This window comes from Natrix helvetica (genome assembly GCF_964273705.1).
Source record: "Natrix helvetica genome assembly, chromosome: 1".
NCBI lineage: Eukaryota > Metazoa > Chordata > Lepidosauria > Squamata > Natricidae > Natrix > Natrix helvetica.
In genome coordinates, this window is record NC_138548.1 from 254,385,240 (window position 1) to 254,406,094 (window position 20,855).

The following is a 20,855-nucleotide window of genomic DNA, read 5'->3' on the forward strand; positions in this document are numbered from 1 at the left end:
AGTCATACAGATTGTGTGTTGCTCAATTTGGGTGATTTGGGTGAGTGTTCTTTATGGACTCAGCCATAAAAGCTTTTAAAAAGCCATAAACTCTGTCCCTTGAATGTTGGGTCTTCTGTGATATATAATTACCCTGTGATCAGTTAAGTGGCTCTTCCTGTTACCTGGCAGCCTGAGCCAAATCATTTCTGGAGCTGCATATAAAATGTCATTGCCAATGCACACTTTTTATTCTTATTCATTAACCTACAACATTGTTCTCATAAATAAAGGAGATCAAACGTGTTCTTTCAAATCTATTTCTTCCTCTGTGTTTCAAGGTCTCAAGTTATGGGTTTCCTCAACTGTGAAGGGCAAATCAAAGATACACTGTCCTTAAAACCTTCACTGAAAAAAAAAAACCTGTTTTAATCAGTTATATCCATTTACCGAACATTTGCTGTATAGTATTCAAGGGTTTCTTATTGTTGAAATGGTGAAGCTTTGAGTTCATTCCCTGCTTGGGTGTCACAGTTGAATTTTTATAGTGGCTTGTGGCTTGTTGGCTGGATTACCCAAGATTTCATTCCGCCCTTTAATTTATGTGTAGAATGATATTGATTTTTTTTACTATTTTTATTTTGCACCATCTCTTTTCATTGCCTGGCACTACCATGTTTGGATATTTGAGAAAGATATCAGTAGAGATTGTATGGACACATTACAACCAGTTATTTGAAAGACCTGATGATGGCACACATCTTTGAGTTTTGGGTCAGTTTATGGGGCCAATGTCATTAGGTTCTGTCATATACTACAACAGGGTTGGTGAAACTTTTTGGCACTGAGTGCCGAAATGGGATTGTGTATGTGCATGTGTGTGCATGCCAGAAATGTGAAGAACAGCCACCCGGTGTGCATGCACGCTCTGAGAAGATGATATTCTGGTTTCCAGCATGCACATGTGCGCCGTCCACCTAGTCTTCCGGTTTCTGGCATGCATGCATGCACGAAGACCAGCTGGCCTGTGTGCCAGAACCCAGAAGAGCAATGGGCAATGGGTCACGTGCCCAGAGAGAGGGCTCTGTGTGCCACTTCCATAGCACATAGCACACAGGCCATAGGTTCGCCATCCCGGTACTACAAGAATAGTCGTGTCCTACTTAATTTTTATTTATTTATTTATTGCACCTGGCTCCAGTTTTGTGGGAGAGATTCCCAACAGGCTTAGATATGGAAATCTCTTGAAATTTGAAATGTTTCATGATCTCCCCCCGAAGTTGATTTAAAATTTTAAAAGTCTTACTTGCCATTTTAAATATATAGAGGTTATTGTTATCTGTTATGAATTTTTTAATTTATAGGCTCCAAATTTTGTACTATGCCATCATGATTTATTACAATGTATTGTTTCAATTGTTATCTTATTCTATTCAGCGTGTTTAGTTATACATGCCTAATAAATAAAACTACTGTTACTACTGTTGCAAATGCAATAGATTTAGATGAGTCTGTACTGCTGTCATCTCAATTATTGTATTTATTATAATGTATGTAGTTTTCTATTGCAATCAGGAACCCAAATACATGGGGTGGAAATCTTGTGTATGTTTATTCAGAAACCAAACTGAATTCACCAGGAATTGCTCAAAGATAAATGCCTAGAGGATTGTAGTTTATATTTTCTATATTTATCATGTTTTTTTACATTCACAATTCAAGTGATTATATTGCCAAAGATCTTTTGGTCAACTGCCTGAATAAATTCAGAGACAAAGGCACCTTTAGACAGACTAATTCAATCTGTTTGGAATCAGCTCTAGGCGTATCAAGTCTCAGGGTTTCAGCTATGTCCAGGTGCCTAAAATGATTTATTGATAATTTGTGTAGTAAAAAAAACACACAGCAAAGCTGGTCATTTCACTCAAGTATGGCCTTTATTCTTCGCTCTGTTTTTTTTCCTCCTCATACAAGTTTAGCCATGATAGCATTGCAGTCAACAATTGGCGGTTGGCAGAAATAAGACTATAGCATTTGAAAGCAATTGAATAGAAATAATACAATACTTGGTAGTGCACCTTAATAGAATAGAATAAAATAGAATTATTTATTGGCCAATTGTGATTGGACACACAAGGAATTTCTCTTTGGTGCATATGCTCTCAGTGTATATAAAAGACAAGATACATTCATCAAGAATCATAAGATACAACACTTAATGATTGAAAAGCTGCTCCCTTTAATCATCAAGCTAAATGAAGTATGCTACTTGTGTATGGCAGCCCACCAGGGATTTGATAAACTTCCTGCTTTAGCGGCTTGCCTGAGACTGCGAAAACAGGAGTGTTGTCAAGCACTTGGCAGAGCACAATATGTAGCTGATGAAGTGCTTGCTTGGAAAGCATAAGAAGACTCATTCAGGTTATGAAAAGCTCTCTGTGGAATGTCCTTTTATTTTTTTGGAATAAAGTTAAAATACAGGAAACAGAAAAGGCAAGCAAACATAATAAACTCTCGCTGGCTTTACCTATGAGAAGATGGCAGAACATTGGCAAACCTCACATCCTCCTGATTGGCAGCTAGTTCTTCCACCCAGGTGTTCCCTAGATGTGTTAGAAGACCAATGCTGTCATTCACAGATAGCAAGCTATTGACAATACTCACCGGGAGCTCTGGGAAGTATAATCCAAGAATATGGACGGCTCAAGATTGGCTCAATGAAATTCTTCCTTCTCAGGCAAAAGAAAGTCAACGAGAAGTCCATGCCCTCCTTTTATGTCTCCTTGTATTTTCAGGAATGAACTTGATTAGGATGTCGTGGGCCAAGTTTCTCTTCATTTCCTAATTGACAATGTATTTCCCAGTTATTTTGTTTTGAGTTATAGTAGCTGTGGCATTTTGCAGTTTGAAAAGACTTTTTTTCACCTGCATTTTTCAATCCAAGTTCAGAAACAATGTTTGCAGTAGTTGGGATTTTACACAACTACTGTTCCCATATTAAGGTGGATTAATACTTTTGGAAAATATAGTCATTTTATCACTTTGATCCATTTGATCTCTGCCTTTTTTGATGGGTCTACAGCAGTTTTTAATTTTTATTGATTTTAAAGTGGCCTTACAATAAAGCAGGAGTTTCCAACCCCTAGCCCATGGATTGGCACTAGTCCACGGCATGCTAGCAAATGGGGCCGGGCAAACAGGTGAAGTCCCGTCCATGGGATTCAGGCCCAAAAGGGGAATAAACCATTATAAGGTAAATAATTCCCAGTTACTCTAGCCTACACACAAAATTGTGCATCTCCCTTATCCCACTATAACCTGAAGTTCAACTATGAATAGAAATTATATTTAAGTTTAGAGAAGAATACTATGGATGGGAAGAAAGCACCATAGTGATGTCACACTTGTGTAGATTGCCTATGCTAGTATATTTTGGGCACAGAACTTTGCCAAGTAGACTCAAAACTTGGGGAATGCCCTGGGAAAGAGTAAAAAGGAAGGTGCAGTGAAGAAACATAAGAAAGTATTATACGTTAATAAATTCCAGAGAAATGTTGGTGCTTGCATGCTAGAAAACCAATCCCCTACCAGATTCCATAACAGATACTTAGGAAACTTTTAGGCTAGGTTTGTACACTATTATCGAATCATAGCATTTTGGGTGTACCAGCCGCTGTGGGATCCCTCCAGCTAATTACAATTTAAAACACAAAATTTGGCAGGCATGCTTTATCTCTTCCTTTAAAAACTTTGCATGAAAATAATTGTATTAAGCTTTGGCTTGATTGAAGTCCTCCTGCCCACCTAACAATTTGAAACCATGCAAATGCAAGTAGATTGATTATCTCCCCACTTTGGTGGGAAGGTAATAGTGTTCCATGCACCTTTGGCATATATTCATGCTGGTCATATGACTACAGAAATTATCTTAAGGCAACACTGGCTCATTCAGCCAAGAAATGCAGATGAGCACCATACTCTAGAGTTGGACACAACTGAAACCTTTACCTGCATATTGTGACCCAATAGTATAGTTGAAAACACTAGTAATTTTTTTTAAAAAAATGTGGTCCCCAGTTGTAAAAGAATTGTTTACCTGTATCATAAATCATGACTTACAAACTGTTATGGCTAGATTCACACAGTGTGGTAAGGCAGAACCAAATTAATCTGATCATACATAACAGTGATATAAGAACCCAATGTGTATTTTGAGTTGCCGAGCTAAAATATGATAATGGGCAGAGGTTTTATGATGATCTTAAGCCAAGAAGGTCAAGGTCGGAGGACAGTAAAAGGAAAATCTTTTAAAATCATGGCTGTTTGACTGTAACCTAACTATATAATAGCCAGGTTTTGAGAGAGAATTTGAAAGCAAAAAAGCCACCGTGAGAATACCCAGTTTATAAGTTAGCCTGCTAATCTATTTTGAGGCAAGGATGATTCAACATTGGATCATATTTCTCACCAAGGCTACAGACTGGCCCATTTTAAGGTTCCCTCATGGGTTGCATAATTAGAGTGGTGACCTGAAAATAGGACGGGATTTGCATTTATGTGACGTTCTCATGATTTACACCCTGCAAAGGCCATCTCCTTTCAGCCCAAGGTAGAGAACAAACAAGCCATGAATTCCAATTACAGAAAGAAAGGTGGCTGGGCAAGCTACCTTGAGGTTTGATTCTTGTCCTCTGCAAGTCCCTCACCTATGCAGATTTTCCCAGAACAAAGACGTAACAGACCTGTGATGCCAGTAAAAATAGAAAACACAAGTTACACCTGTCATTGTAGCTATTCCTCCCAATAATAAATCTAAAAATCTGGAAAGCTGACAAAAACTCATACCCACTACCACTGTTCTTGCTGGTATATCATGTGCAAAAGTGGTTTTAATTAACAATTCCTAGAACCCTATTTAATTTTGACAGAAGAACAAAAAGAAGACCTTGAATTCAACTGGTCCAATTCTCTTCCTATGTTTTTACTATAATGCTTTCCCACTTTTTAATTTTTATAGGTTACTCTCCTTCTGCAAATGCATTTCTTATTCTTAATTGTTAATGCGGAATTTATAGTTGATGTTTATATGACATTGAAACACAATCTTTGCATTTGTTTTGAGTATTCATTTTGTTATTACTGGAAGGGAAGTTTTTCATAAAGCAAAAACAAATAAACTGACAGGTCAATTGGTCAATAAATGAATAAAAGTACAGTACAATTCTCCAACTTTGAAGAGAGCTTTGATATTCTTTTAAATTGTAAATGCCTTTAATTCTCTTGGGAAACAGGGATAAATCATGAAATCTAATACATCTTATAATGTAGATAATTACTCTTTTTGTTACTTAAAACTAATGTCATGAACATAATTTCTCTGGGAAATTAAAGTAATATGTAAGAGATACAAATGTAAAATGAAACAACACCACAATTTATCCAGTATACCTTAGTAAAGTGTTCAGCCATCTCCAATACTGTTTTAGGCTTCATCAGCACCTAAGCAGGAATGACAAAGCCAGGAATGACTCAAGGTTAATGAACTAAATCATTAGCAAATTACGAATTTCTGTTAGTGAATTAGGAAAATACTTCCTAACTGAGGATTTATTACAGTTCATTTTCAGATCTTTGTTTCAACTGCTATAGGGATGATTAACTCTTGGTAAGGTCCTTCCCACCCTCATTCATGAACTTGCATAGAATTAATCATTAATGGGAATTGTATTTATTGCGAGGTTGAAGGAACATTTAGTCATGCAAAAATACCAACAGAGCCAGCATGGAGGAAGAATACGGCATAGTTTTGAATTATAAAGCAGGACTTTGGAAGCGACTCTATACTTGGCATGATGAAATGCCTGTTGACTTGCTTTTGTGGGATGATGTAGTATTGCCACTTCTGATAATTGGGCTTTGTGAGATGCCCAGGGATTTGGCATAGAAGCTTAATCCTTCCTAGGCAAAACTCCCTCATCCCTGACTTTGGTGGGGAGCCAAGCTAAACTGTACATTGGCAAAACATGGTTTCTTTAGGATAAAGCCCAGTTCTAATAGTGCTGGACTGATATGATAAGATACAATGATAAGCAAACTACAGACAACTATGCAGATCCAAAACGGCCATGCCGTTTCTTTATTCTTAATAGCAATAAACAATACCCAGGGTAGACTAGTAAAAAAATAGCACTTTGGCAATGCTACAAAAAGCTTGTGATTGGCCACAATCAAGCTACAAGCTGAGAAAGTGAATAAAGACTAAGTTAGTCTTTTTTAGGGTTATTATAATGCACTAGATTAGATGTTTAGAGGTGCAGGGACTGGTGAAGAAGGGATTGCCCAATGCGTGAACATTCACGGAAGAGTTTGGGCATCCATATGTATTAGTGGTGGGATTCCAATTTTTTTATTACCAGTACTGTGACCATGGCTTGGTGGGAGTGGCATGGGAAGGATACTGCAAAATCCCCATTCCCTCTTGATCAGCTGGGTCTCGGGAGGCAGAGAATAGATGGGGACGGGGCCAGTCAGAGGTGGTATTTAGTTCTCCGAACTACTCAAAATTTCCGCTACCGGTTTTCCAGAACTGTTCAGAACCTGCTGAATACCACCTCTGATATGTGTGCTGTGCAATGCCAGGTTACCAATCATATGATCATTATGAAATATGTTCAAAGTACTGCTAATGTTAAACCTGGTGAGCCAATTAGGAAAGCTTGAAATTCAAAGGTTATCAGATGATAAAGAAGACAAGTACCCTACCTGTGTGGTACCAAATTTGTTTTCACATTCCAAACAAACTGATGGGTTTTTTTTTTGTTCTTTAAATATGTTTGAATACTTGCCTCACATCTCTGCAAGGTAGAAAGGCACATTAATGTCAGCATTGAGAATATCCAGCCTCTGATGTGTTTAGAAGTGGGACTGTGGCTTCTAACTCCTGCTAGCTTTCTGCCTTTTCTCTGTCCCTCCCCCCCTTTGTTTTGTTACCACCCCTCAATCTGTCCTCATTGTAAAAGGAGAAGGCAAGCTGACCCTGAACACTATAGCAAGAACTTCCTGTTGCTCTGAACTCCAGCATATGTTTGATTTGGCCGATCTTTCCGCGGTGCAGATCTTAGAGGACTTACTTGGTTTGTTTTTCTCTGAAGATAAAAATGCCCAAACAAACCTTGGGATCTGGTCTCTAGTCAGAGGAATCCAACTGTGAAAAAGGACAGGTGTGGGTTAATCAGAGGAGGATGCTGATCAGTCAGCCTGAAGCACCTGGCCTGGAGGGTGTTATTCAAAGAAGTCTCCTCATGACATTCCAATTAAGGGGATGTTTTATTACTAGCCGTAGTTGGCAGGACAGAAATACAGCAAAGACTATGTGACAGAAAAAAGCCTCAGCCTTAGCTATGCACAAGGCGGACCCTCCTCCTACCCTTCTGAAAAGAAAGACGAGATGATGCAAATATCTTTTCCTTGACATATGCATAAGAAAACCTAGCAAACATGAAGGTAGCAAGTGGAAAGGAAAATTCCACTTCCTGCTGGAGAAACTTCAGCAAAGAATAGAAATACATGATTTGATTGACCAATCTGTCAAATGAATTAATGAAATGTCTAATTTACTAAAAGTTGTTTGAAAATAGAAAGAGAGGTCTTCAAATCAGGGCTAGCTCCAGTGACTACATCAACATAACCATGCAGGATTTTTGGTTAGCCATTATCTTTTCCTGGGATGGTTTTGGACTCCCTTTTAAGAAGTAATAGGTCAAAAGCTGCTTACGCTTTTTGAGATCAGCCCAGGTCAGATGGGTGTTGCTTACCTTATGTGACCTATTAACTCTGTTTGCTGAATTTACCAGGGTGGGATACATGGACTTTTGTATCTGTGTTATGCATGTCTCATTATGTGGCTGGCTAAAAGTAAATCATCACTTACTTAGACTATACTTCCATAACCATCGATGGTCAATGCTAAACATTCGATACATAGAGAAGTGAGAAATGATATCTGCCCCCATTTTTATGTCATGGCTCAAAGTATTGTTTGAGAGCATATTTTGGATAACACTGGGAAGAATCGGGGTTAGAATCTTTAGATTTCAATAAAGATATCCTAATTTATCTTTATAATTATAATTAAAGCACTGTTAATTATAAGGACATGATCAATCAAGGTCTTCATAATACTGCCTTTAAAAGAAAATCTGACACCTACAAATTCTAGACAGGAGGCATTCTTTTTTTGAAAACAAAGATGTAGACTAATGCCCTCTGTGACAAACTATGAATCAACTAAAAAAAAAAAACAAAGACCATTTTGGGTATATAAAGATAATGAAAATTAATCCACTCATATAATTAATCAGATGAGATTAATTAATTGTGAATTGACATTAGCATTTAGACTTATATACCATTTCATAGTGCTTTACAGCCCTCTCTAAGTGGTTTACAGAGTCAACATATTGCCCCCAACAATCTGGGCCCTCATTTTACCCACCTTGGAAGAATGGAAGCCTGAGTCAACCTTGAGACTGATGAGGTTCGATCTGCCAAATTACAGGCAGCTAGCAGCCAGCAGAAATAGCCTGCAGTAATGCATTCTAACCACTGTGCCACCATTTTAATGTTGCTGGTCTGCCTGCTTGCTACTAGAATCTGAGAATATATGAGTTTAAAGGTGTTTCACTTCTCATCCAAGAAGCTTCTTCAGAAGCTTCTTGGATAAGAAGTGAAACGTCTTCAAGGGGAAAAAAGTTGTCTTTTGAACCTTTGGCACAACCATGACTGAAAATCTCCATAGAGTTTAAAGGCCCTTTATTTACTCCAACTTCACAGTCATTACACTACACTATCCTCACTACACCATCCTCATAAGAACAGCTAACCAATGAATAATAACAGCACCAACAATAAAGATAGTAACTTCCAAATGGTTGTGGTGTGTAACAAATCTAATAACTAAATAACTAACTATAGATTATTCCTCTGTTTATTGCTGGTAAGGGATTGGCAATCATTCAAGATGCCATTCTCTGCATGCTTTTTAATTGTAATTATATAAAAATGATATTCTGCGAATTTAACATATACATATATACGCAGGCACGCACACACACATGTGCGTGCGCGCACACACACACCTAGTTTTGCCTTATTAAGTTCATATTCTTATCCCTACCTGAAAATACTTCTTTCTGAGTTTTGACATCATTTGTGTTGGGGGAAGCTCTGCTTGAAGTTTATGTTAAAAAATTATCCAGTATATTGAATTGTTACAATTGAGCAGAATTATTGGTGCAATCACTGGAGACACCTATAATTGAGATTGAAAAAGTAGAAGGAGCCGTAGGCGGAATTGATAAGGAAGAAGGCACGGTGGGCGGTGTAAATCTCAGAGAACAACGAGAACCCAGATCGACCCGCATGTTACATCTTATCAGTGTAAACAATCCATTACTGAGAGTTCACAATCAGGAGGAATCCACTAAATCTCTTGGCTTGGGTTAAATATCTCCACTTTAAATGAGTTTCACTTGGATAAATATTTCAAAATAGTAAACTGACAGTAGGTATGCCAACATGTATGCAGGTTTATTCTCCCACTGCAGATCAGGTCATTACCATTCATCGTGTTTGATATATACATGCATCATCACTTTTATCCAGCTAAACAGAAGCTCTCAGAATGATAGCTCTCATAAACACAATCATCAGATACATTATCAAGAGAAACATATGGCCCAATAAAACAATGACAAAAACTAAGATGCTTATGATTGCCTGTTGAAGTTCTAGGTTTTCCCTTTTTTCTTTCCTTTTGCTTCTCAATCTCCTCTTTTTTTTGTCTTTTCTCTGCTTTAAAAACTGAATGAGTTAAGAATTGCTCAGGATAATAATAGGGCTGTTGAATTTCTTTTAATGATTGCCTTCGTTGTAAAGGAGCTAGGAACAAAACTCAATCAGCCTCTTTTGCAAAGAGGATGTAGTCAAGCACAAAGCATTGGAAAAGAGAGGTTGGAAGAACAGAAAGAAGCTTTTGCTTTCACACTGTTAGGTGTTTAAAGGAAGATGAGCCCAGGATACAGATGACTAATTCTAGCTAATTGCAACCTGCATGGGTCAAGGCCTGGAGGCCTCACTGTTGTTAGGTCAGGGCAACATCCATCACCAGCCTCACCACTCAAAGGTGAATCATCAGCAGTTCAGGACAATAGAAAATACAATGGTAGCCTGAGAGTTCTTAACAACAGCCACAAAATCTGATCATCCCAGAAGCTGACTTCTTTCAGTCCAATTCACATGCTGATTAGCAGATTACTGTAGTGTTGGGATTCTCAAACTTGTTTACATCATGCCACCATTTTGATGGCTTAGAAACTTTTGTAGCCTGCTCATTTGACCGCCGGCTAAATTAATTCAGTATTTTGTAATATTGAATTATAACTCAATAATTGGCTCTCCATCCTCCCAACAATCTGCCACAAAACTTTCAATTAATTAGCTCTTCTCCAATCTTCCAGCTGGCCATCTTCCATCCTATCCTCACAGCATTTTCTCCCACCTTCCTAAAAGTCCACCCAGCCCTTACAGCCCTGCTGCATCCCAGTCTTCTCAGCACATTATCTCCCTCTTCCTCATCAATCAACCCAGTCAATCCTGCTCTTCTCATTCTGCACATAGCATTTTTTCAAGGGATTCCTATCCATCAGCTGCCACCACATCCATTTTCTCAGTTAGATCCTCATTTGAAAGGTGGCATTCTTCCATTCTTTTAAAAGCATCCATGTGTTTCTCATGTTTCCTTTGAAATTCCTTCACCTTCTCCAAAGGAGTGTCTGTCTCCAATTTGGAAAACCTAATATAAGGGAAGATGCTCCAAAGAAAGAAACACACAACAAGGTCTCCATCTCTTCCTGCTCTTCACCCTTGTCCAAGGGCACTTCTTTGCATCTTATCCTGGAATTAATTCTTTTCTTATCTGCAGTTCCAACAGGAAGGATGCTTTCCCACATCTGTCAAAATAAATTATTCCAGGGCAGCCAAAATAGGAAACTTTTATTCATGCGCAAAATGCTGAATTAATTTGTTCTTAAAGTACCTTCAAAATGCATGTATTGGCATGGAAAAGCTTGCCTCACATATATCAAGGACAGCTGTGTAAATCAACTAGGATAGGGTGAAAAAGAGGGAGAATTATAAGTATGGGGGAAAACATTTGTGTGAGAAATCATAATCCTATTTGGGAACCACCATCATGACACATCTTTGGAAAAGCAGGGAGAAGATGAAAGTATTGAAAAATAGCTGATGTAAATGTAATTGCTTTGTGTACTTGTTTCTATGGGATGTGTTTTATTTATTTCATTTATTTTTATTGCTTTTAAAATAAGAACAAAAAATAAAAGCAATAAAACACAACCATAGTTCTAATGCAAATACATAAATTTTCAAATAAAAAACCCTGAACATTAAAAAGGGTTTAAAAAGTGAAAAAATACAACAGGGAACAGTGTATTATATAACAGTTATATACAATATTTCTGTAATATATCAATCAATAATTATTATTTGTCAATACATAGCAAAAATTAAAAGCATAAACACAAATAGTGAAACAAATAGATACAATAAGATACTAACAACTAGGAAAGCAAATCACATAGAATAACATTCATTTTAATATTAATAATATTCAAGTTGTTGTTGTTGTTAGTTGCGAAGTCATGTCTGACCCAATGAGACCCAATGGACAACTTTCCTCCAGGCCTTCCTGTCCTCTACCATCCTCTGGAGTCCATTTAAACTCACACCAACTGCTTCGGTGACTCCATCCAGCCACCTCATTCTCTGTCATCCCCTTCTTCTATTGCCCTCAATCTTTCCCAGCATTAGACTCTTCTCCAGTGAATCCTTCCTTCTCATTAGGTGGCCAAAGTATTTGAGTTTCATCTTCAGGATCTGGCCTTCTAGAGAGCATTCAGGGTTCATCTCCTCTAGGACTAACTGGATTGATCGCCTTGCAGTCCAAGTCCCTCGCAGGAGTTTCCTCCAGCACCATAATTCAAAGGCCTCAATTCTTCAGTGCTCAGCCTTTCTTGTGGTCCAGCTTTCACAGCCATATATTGCAATTGGGAAAACCATAGCCTTGACTATATCAGTGGTTGGTTACGACCGGTACGCCACGGTATGGGCATGCCAGTGCCTGCCAGGAGCACCGGGTACCGTTCTGGTATGGTGCTCCAGAAGGCCCACCCGCCCGCCCGTTCTCGTTACCGGTATTTGAGCTCTTCAGGGCTGCTGCGCAGTGCATGGAGTGTATGACGCCTACGTGATGCTCTGCCAAGCAGCTGGAGTGTTGTGGAGGCATCGTGGAGTGTCACAGAAGGCATGTGCACGTGTGCTGAACATGTTCATGTGGTGGATGCCGGGGCCCATTGCACCATACTGGTTGCACCGGGATCCAGAACCCACCACTGGACAATATGCACTTTTGTTGGCAGGATTATGTCTCTGCTTTTTACTATGCTGTCTAGATTTACCATAGCTTTCCTCCCCAGGAGCAAGCATCTTTTAATTTCTTGGCTGCACTCCCCATCTGCGGTGATCTTGGAGCCCAGGAAAATAAAATCTGTCACTACCTCCATTTCTTCCCCATCTATTTGCCAGGAATTGAGGAATTTGATTCATATAGCCCTGTCATTCTCATGATGTACTCTGCACATAAGTTAAATAGGCAGGGCTGCAGTCTACAACCTTGCCAGACTCCTTTCCCAATTTTGAACCAATCAGTGGTTCTATGCCCAGTTCTCACTGTCGCTTCTTGACCGGCAATTGGGTTTCTCAAGAGACAAATAAGATTGTCTGCTACTCCCATCTCTTTAAGAACTTGCCACAATTTGTTGTGAACCACACACTATTCAAGTACGTATATATTAATTTCTAATACATTTCTATAACCCTAGCTATCATTTTTAACTTATTGTATTTTATATAAATAAGTTTCAGATTTCATTATACTTGTACATAAATTTCATTATGAATGAAGATTTAGAATTAGGGACATTTTGGAGCAAGTGAGATGACACTATTTTACTTCAAAACCACTCCAGTTTTCCCCATTCCATTCAAAGATGGTCCACAACAGCATTCCTTTAAAAATACACCCTCTTCCTGCTCAAAATTTGAATACCTTTTTGAAAGAGTTTAAAAGGCTTGGAGAAGGACTATCTGTTCTGTCCCATGAGTCTAATGAATATGCAGACACAGGCTTGGCTGTCTGCCATGACTAATTACGGAGATAAAGCCACCTCTTGGCTAGGAGCCTAGAACACTATCTTCAAGAAACCAAAAATTAGACTTACGGAATGCTTTCTCAACGGCTAGTAAAATGGACTGTTGTTTCCTGCAAAGATTTCCCTCCCATCGCTCCACCTATAAATTATTTGGGAGTTGCCACAACCGTAACCAGCTGTCCCTATTTCCTTCTATGACGTCTTCTCCACAGCTGCTCCCTTCTCCTCTCAGCTCTACGCACACGCACATCAGGGACAACCTCCCTCTGTTTCTCCCCACTGCTCCCTGACTCAGATGCCACCTGGTGGCCAACAGGCCTCTCTAGTTCCTGCTCTGACTCCAAACACCTTCCAGAGTCTTCCTCATCCTCCAGAGCAGTCCCATAATGGTCATCACTGTCAGAGTCCACCAACAGCTCAGCCAGCCGCTGCTGGGCCACAACACTACCTAAGGGACACAATGAAATGTTTTAGAGCATACAATGGCATTTGATTTTTATGACATATAAATGGAATTGTTAGAAAATGTTGTTGCAAATCAGGAAAGCAGAAGCCTCTGAGGAAATATCTTTCATTAAGAGGCTAAAACATGCAAACTGACCTGGATCTGCTTGAATAGAATAATGACCATATACTCCATGCAAAATAGATTTCTTCATTATTAAATAAATATTGCACTGTTAAGATTCAGGTTTCACTGTTGTGCATTTTGAGATTTTCTGGCAACATGTACTCTCCATAATGACAATATGCATGCCTTCCTTTGTAGTTTAATAAAAATAAATGCCAGCCCTCCAGAGTAAAGATTTGAATCCTAGAAAGATGTATTATGTACACACACACATTATGCACACCCATTATTATTAGCAACAAATGGGTTCAGTGCAGGAATGGAAACTTTTTTAAAAAACTTTTTAGGTTGCAATTCAATGAGGGTTGGTAGACAGATGTCCTTTGACTTTTCAATCTAGAGCTGAAAGAAAATGCTTAATCCAAAATCCTGTCTAAGGGAAACTTAGAGGTCTCCCCTCCCTGCTTCAAAAACAGTACCATAGTCACTAAACCACACTGGCTATCCTGCCTTAGCAATAGCAATAGCACTAATACTGCTTCATAGTTCTTTACAGCCCTCTCTAAGCGGTTTATAGAGTCAGCCTATTGCGCCCAATAATCTGGGCCCTCATTTTACCCACCACGGAAAGATGGAAGGATGAGTCAACCTTGAGACTGGTGAGATTTAAACTGCCAAATTGCAGTCAGCAGAAGTAAGACTGCAGTACTGTGTTCTAACCACTGAGCCACTACAGCTCTTAGGAACATTTTTGGAAGTGGTTTGCCCTTGCCTTCTTCCTAGGTCTGAGAAAAAGTAACTGGCCCAATCATGGCCAGTTACTTTTTCTCAGACCTAGGAATAAGGCAAGGGTAAACCACTTCCAAAAATGTTGCTGAGAAAACTTGTCTTTTAATCAACAATAGGGAATACTTTTTGTGAAGTTTAATTTAAAAACCTGAGCCACACCACTAACTTCTCAGCATAAAAAACCAGACTATTATTTTTTAAAATAATAATAATAATACACACACTCCTCCTTTTTGGAGAAGCATGAATTTTAGGAATTGGGTAACTGCAATATTATTTTCCTTACATAAATATTGAACTATTCTTTCAGGATTTCTCAGACTATGCATCCTGTGACAAATCTGGAAAACTGTTATCCCATGCAAGAACCTTAAGCAATGTTTTCTTTCTCACACTCCCTCTCTCTTTTCATTTAAGTGGCAACATTCAGTGGGGCAAGTTTCTTTTTTTACTAAAAAATGATAAGGGTAATAATGGGATTGCCTTCCTGCCCTTAAAATCCTCCCAACCTTCTGGAAAATGAGCTGGGCATGTTTAGTTTAAGAGAAAGAAGGACCAGGGGAGCATGATAGTAGTGTTCCAATATCTCAGGGGTTGCCACAAAGAAGAGGGAGTCAAACTATTCTCCAAGGCACCTGAGGGTAGAACAGGAAGCAATGGGTGGAAACTAATCAAGGAGAGAAGCAACTTAGAACTGAGGAGAAATTTCCTGACATTTAGAACAATTAATCAGTTGAACAGCTTGCCTCCAGAAGTTGTGAATGCCCCAACACTGGAAGTCTTTTAAGAAGATGCTGGATAGCCATTTGCCTGAAATGGTATAGGGTTTCCTGCCAAGGCAGGGGATTGGATTAGAAGACCTCCAAGGTCCCTTCCAACTCTACTATTGTATTGTAAAGATCAGGCATTTCCAATATAACAGGGGTTCCCAATCCCCGGGCCATGGACCAGTATAGACCCGTGGCCTGTTAGGAATTGGACCATAGAACTGGAGGTGAGTGGTTGATGAGTGAGCGAAGCTTCATAGGTATTTACAGTTGCTCCTCAACACTAGCATCACTGCCTTAGCCCCATCTCAAATCATCAGAGCCGAGGTGGTGCAGTGGTTAGAGTGCAGTACTGCAGGCTACTTCAGCTGACTGCTACCTGCAGTTCGACAGTTCAAATTTCACCAGGCTCAAGGTTGACTCAGCTTTCCATCCTTCCGAGGTTGGTAAAATAAGGACCCAGATTGTTGGGGGCAATAGGCTGATTCTGTAAACCTCTTAGAGAGGGCTGTAAAAGCACTGTGAAGTGGTATATAAGTCTAAGTGCTATTGCTGTGAGGCATTAGATTCTCACAGAAGTGTAAACGCTACTGTAAACTGTGCATATGAGGGATCTTGCTCATTGTGTTGTCCGTATCCCACCAGTCTGTGGAAAAAATATCTTCCATGAAATGTGTCCCTGATTGCCAAAAAGATTGGGGACTGGTGAAATATACTGTTTTCAGCTTAGAATTGCTGACCAAGATTTGTCCCGTACAAAGGGAACCCAGTGATAAGTAGCTTCATCTTCAGTAGCCTCTCTACTTAAATTGAACAGCCTGCTGTTTAAAATCAGAGAACCTGAAAATGCTCACAGCAGAGGCTTGCCAACAAAGAATATGATGTTCCTTTTTCTGTTTTACCTCACACTCTATTATGTATGGTTTCTGCCAGTTTGTCTTTAGACCATAGTCCCAATAATGACATTATTTTTCAAAGTAGAACCCAGAAAGGAACTGGTCTGTTTCCATGGGAACAGTAAGTCTTGCCTAGCTGTGTACAGGGACTTCAGACAGCATGTATTAGCACAATGTTAGCAGACAGAGCTGATCTATAGTCAATCTACATTGAATCCTAAGTGATCATTTTTGCTGTCCAGGCAGCAGTTCTGGAATATCTACTTTGATACCGCAGAAGAAGGTCACGGCTAAGGGAGTTTTTTTAAAAAAATGTTCAGCAGAACACTTGGGACATTTCATGTTATAAAGCCTTATTTTTTCAGTCCCTCTATTGTTTTTTCAGAATGACCTTTAGATCTGAAGTGCTTCTCCCAACAGTGGGTAGACTGAATAGAACGTGTATACAGACTTTGGCCCTAATCCTTGCCAAACTTCCCAAAGTCAAGCTAGAAGTTTGACTGCATCAACTTCCTTTCTTTTCTCTCTCTCAGCATTCTTCTTAACATCAGGAGGAGGATAATATATTGCCCAGCTGCTGGTATCATTTCCTCTAAAAGCCAAATCTTATCTTTAAGGATGATTGAGATGCTTTCCAGTGAACATTCTGGTTTTGAAATATAGGCTCCCAGGGAGGTTAAACAATTTGTGAAAGAGCAATGCCCTCAAAGTTTTATTCTCATGGACTGTTTTGTTGGTGTTTCTGCTGTGTTCCAAGCCTTCTTATCTCATTACCAGGAACCAAAGCAAGCTTTTCCTTTTTGCAAACATTGTGTGCTATCTTTATATTCACTTCCATAGATTTATTTCTTTGCACTACCGGCCTTGCAGCTGATTAGCAATTTTCTGCTCTATTCTCTTCCTGGTCCATAAAGTAGTATTGCTTCTTAAACTACAACACATCTGCCTACGAGCAGAAGCTATTTCTGAGGGGAAGCTATTTTTTTTTCAGAGCATCTTTCCCTCGATGACAAGGAAGGGAACCTCCGTATCAGCTAGTTTTGCTTTCTTCCACATTCAGATTTAGTCCAAAGAAATTTGTGATTGGGTTTATAAACATATACAGGTACTCATACACACAACTGTTCACAATATAAGTAATGTTCTCATTCAACTGAACCAGAAAGAATAGCTATTCTCAGGATGAAAGGAGCATAATTTACTTTTACTGGTCATGAGAAGTGTCCGAGGGAAAAAACAAGGAGACCATCCCTTATTCAAAACAACAAACTTGGTTGAATGTTAGAACATCAAATTTAGACATTTAAGTGATAAGAAGTCTGAAAGCAATCCGGTGAAAGTGATGGATCTGGCAACTTTACTTTTTCCTACATTTCAGACCTTTTAAAACATCAGATTTTCATGTTCAATTTATAAGGAACGTTCTGAATATCGATAAGCTTTTATCTTAAAACACACCAAATGAAACTTTTACTCGTGTCTATTCAATATACCCAATAATGTCAGACTGACAGTAGCTCAGCAGTAGCAGCAGCAGAAATAAAAATCAAGATTCAAAACAAGGACAAAGTAATAAAAGAACATTTGAACCTCCTTTACACATCTCAAAGTAGCCATTTTGGAAAGCCCAATCCAGCAAGTGCATGTAGAACAAAATACATCAAAGGTTTTCAAGCAATCTCAAAGGTCTCAACAAACACAATGGACGTTTAACTCATTGCAATTGTTAACTAATCAGGTACTGGTAATCTGTCTCACAGGTAACCTGCATCTGCCTAATCACTGTCTCCCCCCCTTTCTTCCCCCATCCTAATTTAAATCCTACATTAGTGTAAGCAATTCAATGGACCTGATGAAATAAGCAGTGTCTTTTGTTAGGAAAAAAAATATTACCAGATTCCTGACTTTTGTCTTGCCATAAATGCATATGTATTTATTATAGTTTTATGAAATATGTGGCATGCCTGTGTGGAGCGTACAGATATGTGCGTGCATAAGAGCTATCCCCGGCTTAAAAAGCTATGTTTGGATGTGTGTCCTTCCCTTCCCTTTTGGCCTCCAAGTTCAGTTACACAGAAATAAACTTCCTGCTCGATTGGGGAAGGCAGAGATGTACAATTGACTGTTAAGTAAATTAGCCATTTGGCATGCCGTGAGTTTCAGATATTTGGAAGAATGGACAGCCCTTCTGCAGAATGCTTTTCTGCATTTGGGAGAAACTTGTGGCATTCTGTCATCTCTTGGTGCCCTGGCCCCCCAACATCTCACCTTTAGCCAGAAAAGTCTAATAAAAAGCCTTCCATATCAACTGACTCAAGAGTATTTCAAGTGAGAGAAAGGGGGAGAGAGAGAGAGAGAGAGAGGAAAAATATATGGGGGGGTATTCCTCTTTAAGACCTAGGTTTGCTCAGAAGTGCAGTGCATTTATCTTTGTTTGTGAAAAGTAGTACTATTTTAAAAGGCATTAAGCATGAAGTGATTAATCAAATGGCAAGAATAGGCCTTTAGGGTGCTCTGGAGAAACACAATTGAGAAATGATGCTTTCTGCTCTATTGAAATGCAAATGCTGCACACAGCTCAGCCCCCTCATGGGGGTGCGGTGGGGTGGGGTGGGGGGAAGCAGCATGTTATTTGTTTCTGGGAATACCTGCTTTATTTCTTCTTTTAAGCACTAAGGTAGAAAGGGGGAAAGAAGTATACTTCTTCATCTAGAGCAGAGATATAATAATTAACGGAGAAATGCTTGACTAAGTCACAACCCAGAGCAAGCAGGCAACAAATAGGATGCCTTTGTTTTCCATTAGCGATCTTACCTTTTATGCCCCTCTTTTTTTTTTTTCATTAGCTCAGCCTTCCAATTTTAAGGCAATGGAATATTTTTCAGAAATGAGGCTGACAGCTGTTAAAAGCTGTGAGTGACAATAATTTCATCTTGTTGATAAAATTAGAAAGAATTTTTTTAAAAAAGAAAAGGTCCTTTTATCCTTTGTTACAACCCATTCTCAATTCAATTAAATCCCCTAAATGCAGCTACTATTAGAACTCGACTTAAATGGCTATGGAAATTGGAGTTTATGATTGTCATGAGAAGACGATAATAGACCTCATGAGACAATCCTTGCAGGTACAGGAAATAAATCTGAGTTTGGCAAACTCACAAAACATTTTAACCTGTGTAACTCATTCCCAATCCTAGAACTGGCTAAATGAATTCTGTGGAATAATTTGCCTCACACTGATTGTTGAGATCATTTATTTGTTTAACTCATTAGAAGGTGCAGTGCTAACTTCACTAGTTTACTTATTCTGGGGTCATCTCTTGTGATTGCCAATGCCTCTTCCAAACCTCAGGCACAGGGAAGATTCTTCAGCATTACTACCTGATTTCCTTTGAGCTGGAGATTTCAGTGAGGGAATCTGAGTTTTTAGTCGTGCAAAGCACGGACACTGTTAAAGCATAGCACAGGTGATTGCTGCATAAGAAGTACCTAGTTTCCTGTTAGTATTAACCCTACCGGTTTTGATGGCAGCTATATATCATGGATTTCCCTCAAGCCCACCAGTGTCTCAGAGAAGGTAAATTGGCTTCACTAAGTGCCGTGAAGACCGTGATAGATTCACAGGTACTTTGTGGTTGAAAGGGTTCAAGATTTCAGTGACATCATAGGTGCAGTCCTCAAAGATTCCATAAATGCATTGAAGTATCCAGAACTTCCCAACTCTTACATTTGATGCAACCATCATTCCCAAATAGGTATTTTCCAAGTCATTTGACTACAATGCCTATCCCTCGCATGCAATACAACCTTTGAGAGAAAGGCACCATAGTATTGTTCCCTTCTGGTTCTCTTTCAGTCCTTTCACAGAGATATGACTGTTTTATTTGTTAAGAGAATAGAAGCATGTACATAAATATCCTGTATGCAACACAGGCAACTTGTCATGTATGCACATGGGGAAAATTTTGTATGATAGCTCTTCCCTTTCTCTTAGTGAATGTGGAAGGATTGACCAAAAAGCACATTTGATGCATGCTTTTCAGCTGGGTGTGCATATTATTCCCAACATAATCACAAAATACATGATGAGAGACAAGTAGATGTGAACTGCTGTCTTTTATTTGTGCAGGGAATGATGAATAGTATTCTGGTAATAGCAGGGAAATTATTATTGCAGATTCATTTCTGCAAAAAGAAGGATATAATCTGGTTTGCTGATCTATTTCTGATAACCTTCCATTCACCTGACATTTGACATGCTGTCCCTTATTTATTTAAGTTGGGGGGGGGGGCTGTCTTTAAAATAAATACATCTCATTTCGGTATCCCAAACATTCCTCTTATAATCAGTTATCTTTTCTGAGACCAAGCAGACTTAGTCAACAGAATAACATATTCCTCTTACTTGATATCAATGTGTAAAGTAATGCCCCTGATAGCTACCCTAAAAGGCCTTTATTATTTATTCATTATGCTATTTCTTCTACTGTAGTGAATGTTGCAATTCCCTGCCCAGAACTTGCAGATGGGGCGTGAGAAATCTTTGCAGACAGATGGTCTTGCA

The 20,855-nt window shown here is 39.0% G+C and overlaps 1 long non-coding RNA gene across 1 annotated transcript; it reads right to left on the reverse strand.

Annotated features, from left to right (window-relative positions):
• Window positions 1–2,649: 2,649 nt before the first annotated feature.
• LOC309398820 lies at window positions 2,650–5,584 on the reverse strand. Its single transcript, XR_014176450.1, has 3 exons — window positions 5,428–5,584; window positions 4,649–4,721; window positions 2,650–2,820 (listed from the first exon to the last, which is right to left on the reverse strand). It is a non-coding gene; the product is annotated as an uncharacterized lncRNA (long non-coding RNA).
• Window positions 5,585–20,855: the final 15,271 nt, after the last annotated feature.